The sequence below is a fragment of the Pseudorca crassidens genome, chromosome 2, assembly GCF_039906515.1.
Source record: "Pseudorca crassidens isolate mPseCra1 chromosome 2, mPseCra1.hap1, whole genome shotgun sequence".
NCBI classification, from domain to species: Eukaryota; Metazoa; Chordata; class Mammalia; order Artiodactyla; family Delphinidae; genus Pseudorca; species Pseudorca crassidens.
In genome coordinates, this window is record NC_090297.1 from 46,533,050 (window position 1) to 46,539,049 (window position 6,000).

Here is a 6,000-nt window from a genome sequence, read left to right on the forward strand (position 1 = left end):
TCCTGTACAAACTCTGTCACATCCCAGCTAAATGACCTAGGACAAGTCATTTTGCTTCTGTGGGTCTCAGTCTCCTATTAAATAGAGATAAGTCTACTTTGTTCATAGCATTGGATTGATGACCATATGAGGTGATGTGTGATAAAATGCCTGGCTTGGCTACCATTTGTTGAGTATATCCTATTACACCATGAGCTGTAATCCGGCCTATTGGCCTTCACTCTTCCATGGGCTACTTAGCAGAGGAAACTCCTAAATACCTTGAAACTGCAGGGAATTTGCCTAGCCTCTTTGGCCATTTGACCTGCTTTATATTTCATGGGACATGTTAAGGCAGATGTTTGAAAGAATAGTGGTACAGGAGCCAGGAAACAATAGGCTCAAGACTGTGCTTTGCTACCTTACAGTTCAGAAAAATTAAAGTGCCCCACAGTTGTAAGGTCCTCGTTTATGGAGGGGAATGAGATTTGGAATCAGGCCCCCAGGGCTTACAGTACTGACTCTGCTCTTAATGTGAAATCTGATGATGAGCCTCAGTTGGGGGTCTCCGTTTCTTCAGGGCAATGGCTCTAGGCTATACCTGTCACAGCGGTGTTGTGGAATCCACAAGGTGGTGTTGGTAACCTATCTAGTACAGTGCCTGGCTTAGAGAAGGTGATTAATAAACATTCCTTTTATTATTAACTATTTTTATATCTCAAAACAAACTTAGGAGATATATAATAAAAATGGAGCTATGAGATGGAAAAATTAGTGCTCAGAGAGTTAGTTTATTGTGTTGCTTTACATTTGCCATCTCAGTGCCTGACACTAGGAAGTGCTCGAGGTAGATTTGTTCTATTCCCCTCCAGGCAAATGTCACTTTCAATCCTGGCATCATTTTTGAAGAGCATTTTCTTTTTTCTCAACTTTAGTCTGATTTTTCTCTCCCAAGGAGCTTGAATCCTCTCCCTGAGTCCAAAGATTATTTTTCCTAACTGGAGCACTTCAGACCAGATGTCCCCTCAGGAAAGTTGCAAGGGAAGTGAGATGTGTGCTTATGTGCCAAGGTTGTCAATGGTCTTGTGTCAGGCCTAGGATCCAGGGCCCATGATCACTTGACCTCATCACTCTAGGCCACTCGTGGCTTTGTGGTTGCCTTCGGTGAAGTATATAGAAGGAATGAGTCCCTTGTGCTGACACACACACATGCTGACACGTACACATGTAAGTTCGCAGTGATTCACATCCTCTCCTAATGAAAGCTGATGACCGTGGAAAGCTGGATGGCTCCAGGGAGCAGGGTGGCAGTCAGGTGCATCTCTCAGTTCCCAAAGTGACCCTGTGGTCATAGTGACTCACTGCTCAGAAGGCAGCGAGAGAGAACCAAAGAGCACCACTTGGTTAGCTTGGCTCCCGCGATGATCTTGGAAGCTCTGGAGCCTGAAGAAAAATCACATTTCTGGACTTTTGAGAGAGCTATGAGACCCTCTAAATTTAGATGGGGCTCTCTTCTGGGATCAGTCGTTTCGGGGAGAGATGTTATTTCGTTATGAGGACCTACGTTGGAATCATAATAGCTCGTCCTGCTGTGCATTCGTATGCTCCCGGCCCACAGAGATCATCTGGCAGAAGCCTCGAGTTCAGTTGCAGATTTTTTCCCCAGCCCGGCTCTTTCCTGTCCACAAACAGGATTTAATCATCCCCAACCTGCTTAAAAAGGTGCTAATAATTTCCAAGTGCCTCTTGGGTCCTCTGTGGGCGTCCCATACGTTTTCTCAGTTAACCCCACCCACTCCTGCATGAGACACACATTATTGTCCTCACCTCTCAGAGTGTAAAAGACTCTTGTTTAAATAATTCGTCCAAGACCTCATGGTGGCAGAGTCAAGAACTGAAGCCTGGTTTGTGTTTCCAGAAACTACGCTTTTCCTCCTACAGCACACAGGTCGGAGTTGTGGTCCTTCCTCCCACTGTCTCTGCAGTCCTGTGCGTCAGACCCTCTACAAACCTTGGTGTCTCATCACATGGTCACCCACAGCGTGGCCACCCAAACACAACTTACAGAAATGAAAGGAAAATGTGGTGAAGGGTGCAACGTTGGGCAGAACTCAGGTTTTCTCACTCAAAGTGAGGAGTTTGGTCAGATAATCTCTTGGCTTCACTCCTATTTGAATGGTTTAGAGAAGTGGCTCTCAACACAGGCTAGACATTCAAATCTCCTGGGAGAACTTTTCAAAAACACCAATGCCCAGGCTCCTTTCTAGAGTCTTTGGTTTAATTGGTCTGGAGAGGGGCCAAGAAATAAATATTTTCTTAAAGCTTGCCAGTGATTCTAATGGGCAGGCAGGCTTGAGTCTTCCTAGTCTAGAGGTCCCTGACCCTTCCACTCTTGCATCTTATTGCTAAAAATCGTTGACTCACTGCACAGGCCAGAAACTTGAAGGTCGACTTTGTTCTCTTTACTGTCACATCCAATCTAACAAGTCCTTTTACCTCCAATATCTGCTCCAGTCTTCCCTGTTCTTTCCTGCTTTCCTCTAAGAAGTCACCGTTATCTTCCTCCTATACTATTGAAATAGTCACTCTGGTGGATCCTGGTTGTTGCCAGTCATAACCACCTGTGTCCCTCTCTTTGTCCCTACTTGAAACTTTGTGCCAGAATTCATCTCTCTCCCACATGGCTCAGGGGATGATGCCACCATCCCCAGTTGAGAAATGGATCCTAACAGAGCCAGTCTGGGCATGATACACCCCTGGTAAATGTTGTTTGTCTGGGATTGGGCTTGTGACCTTAGCGGCCTAATTAAATTGAAGGGAAGGAAGGGTAAGATTTATAATTCTTTCTGAGGGATGGTGGAATCTTCCTCTTCCCTGCTGGATACAAACAAGAAAGCACAGAGACCAGGTTGCCACTGACAGCCATCCTGTGGCTATGAAGGGAAACAGGATGACATGGATTGGAAATATATATATCCAGATATAAACATATATCTAAGATATCTAAATCTATATCTATACAACATGGCATCCTAAGGCTGTTTCCCTTCATAGTATAGATTACTATGGTATATCTTATTATATTACATATATGTTATATATATGTATAGTGTGTGTGGAACATATCAGACATGTAATAAAATATGTGATGAATATGAATGAATGAATGACCTCATTATCTGATTGGAATCAAGTCAGCCTGGGTCCCAGTGTACTCTAGAACAGGGGCTGGCAAACTTTTCTGTAAAGGGACAGCGTGTATATATTTTAGGCTTTGTGGACTGTACGGTCTCTGTTGCAATTGCTCAGTTCTGTGATTGTAGAGCTAAAGTAGCCACAGAAAATATACAAATGAATGAACCTGGCTGCATTCCAATAAAACTTTATTTATAAAAACAGGCAGTGGGCCTAATTTGGCCCACAAGGTATATTTTGCTGAGCTATAATACAGAAAAAAAAAAGAAAATGTTGGACCAGATAAAAAATGACAAATATTTGGCCTGCCTGCAGAACCTCTGGCTCCCATGACAGACATCACTAATCAATTAAGCCCCACTTTCATGCTGAACCTGCATTTGCTCTCACACACCTCACCCAGCACTATCAATCAATTAAAGTTGGTGAGCTGAGTGCAACCTGTTTGCCATCCCTGCCTAGATAATGCTCTTTGTTCCTTACATAGCCCTGAGGTTGGGAGCTCACAGGCCTGGGTTTTAGACTTGGGTTTTCTGCTAGTGTTCTGTGTGACGTTGTCCCAGATATTTTCTCTCCTTGCATCTCGTTCATTTCTAACGTTGGGAGTTTTGTTGACAGGAACTTGAGAGATGACCTAGGCAAAGATTCCATAAAAAAGAGTCCTGCCTGGTTTTACTCTCTCTGTGTTTGCTGTGTGGTCAATGAAGCAAGGAAAAATAATTTAAACCAGTTGTGATAATAGAGCATTAGAACCTGGGTTCATATTGTTTTCCTTTCTACCTTGCTGAGTTACTAAGGGCAGATCATGGCTTTAGTGGCAGAGAATGGCTGAAATCCCATTCCAGAATGCCACCTTTCCTCCCATTGTGCCACTTGTCAAGTTTTCCAAATATGCCCCTTTCACCTTCCATTTCAACATTATTTTCCTTCTGAGGCTTCTGACATGTTTAATTCCTTGGCTAAGCTTTCTACCCGTCCAAATGCCACCACCCTTGTCATACAATTTATTTTCTGGACACATATAAAATCAAGCCTGAACATTTTTCTCTACTGTGAACTCTTGAGAAATAGCTTTTGGTGCAGCCATCTATCACGGTGGCAATAATACCTGAAGAGTAAATTCTCTTTGATTTGTTTAGTATTTCCCTTTCTAGATCAGATTTCAACAAGTGCAGCCTGTATCAGCAGAAAAGTGCCCCTGTTGGGTATGTATCTGTCTTATCAATCAGTCAAGGAAAGGGGAAAAGAAATGATCTGAAGCACCTACTATGTGCCAGCCATGGCACTAAAGGAGGGCAATTAGTCTCCATTATGCTGATGAGACAAAGGGCTCAGAGAAGTTAAATGATAGAGAGAGGAGATTGGAGTGGGTTTTCAGACTCCTAGTCAGGGTTCTCCAGAGATACAGAGCCATAGTGTGTGTGTGTGTGTGTACATTTCCTCCTATCTATCTATCCATCTATCTATCAATTTTTCATCCTATTTATCTATCATCTATCAAGAGATTAATTTTAAGGAAGCGATTATAGGGGCTGGTAAGTCAGCAATCGCAGGGCAGGCTGGCAGGCTGGCAATTCAGGTAAGAGTTGATATTGCAGTCTTGAGTCTCAAATCCTCAGGGCAGCTCAGCAGATTGGAATTTCAGGCAGAGTTTCCGTTATGGTCTTGAGGCAGAATTCCCTCTTCTCTGGGAAACCTTGATTTTTGCACTTAAGGCTTTTAACTGATTGGATGAGGCCCACTTACATTAAGGAGGATAATCTGCTTAAAGTCACTGATTATAAATGTTTATCATCGGGACTTCCCTGGTGGCACAGTGGTTAAGAGTCTGCCTGCCAATGCAGGGGACACGGGTTTGAGCCCTGGTCCGGGAAGATCCCACATGCTGTGGAGCAACTGATCCTGTGAGCCACAACTACTGAGCCTGAGCTCCACAACTACTGAAGCCCACATGCCTAGAGCCCATGCCCTGCAACAAGAGAAGCCACCACAATGAGAAGCCTGCGCACCGCAACGAAGAGTAGACCCTGCTCGCAGCAACTAGAGAAAGCCCACGTGCAGCAATGAAGACCCAACACAGCCAAAAAATACATAAACAAATAAATAAATGTATTAAAAAAATAAATGTTTATCATATGAAGGTCAAAAGACCTTCATAGCAACATCCAGACTACTGCTTGCCCAAAGAGCTGGGCGCCATTGCCTAGCCAATGAAATTAACCATCGTACTAAGCCACTCTTCTTTCTGTTTCTCATACTCCCTCAGACTTCGACGAGCTCTGAAAGAGAGCTTTCTTGAGTTCTCTTCGATTCCGTGGATGATTTAGTGTGCGTACAAGGGCCAGCATAGGATCTGGAACTTGGGAGACTCTCCTTGAATGAATGTGGCAGATAGGACACTTCCACCAAGCACTCTTTTTTTTAAAAAAAATTAATTAATTAATTAATTTATGGCTGTGTTGGGTCTTCGTTTCTGTGCGAGGGCTCTCTCTAGTTGCGGCGAGCGGGGGCCACTCTTCATCGCGGTGCACGGGCCTCTCACTGTCGCGGCTTCTCTTGTTGCGGAGCGCAGGCTCCATACGTGCAGTCTCAGTAGTTGTGGCTCACAGGCTTAGTTGCTCTGCGGCACGTGGGATACTCCCAGACCAGGGCTCGAACCTGTGTCCCCTACATTGGCAGGCAGATTCTCAACCACTGCGCCACCAGGGAAGCCCCACCAAGCACTCTTATTTGGGATTTGTGGTTAGGATCTTGCTTAAAGGGCTTTACTGTCTCTTTTGTGCTTTTAGGAAAAGGTCTGAATGTCCCAACATGGCTTCTAAATCC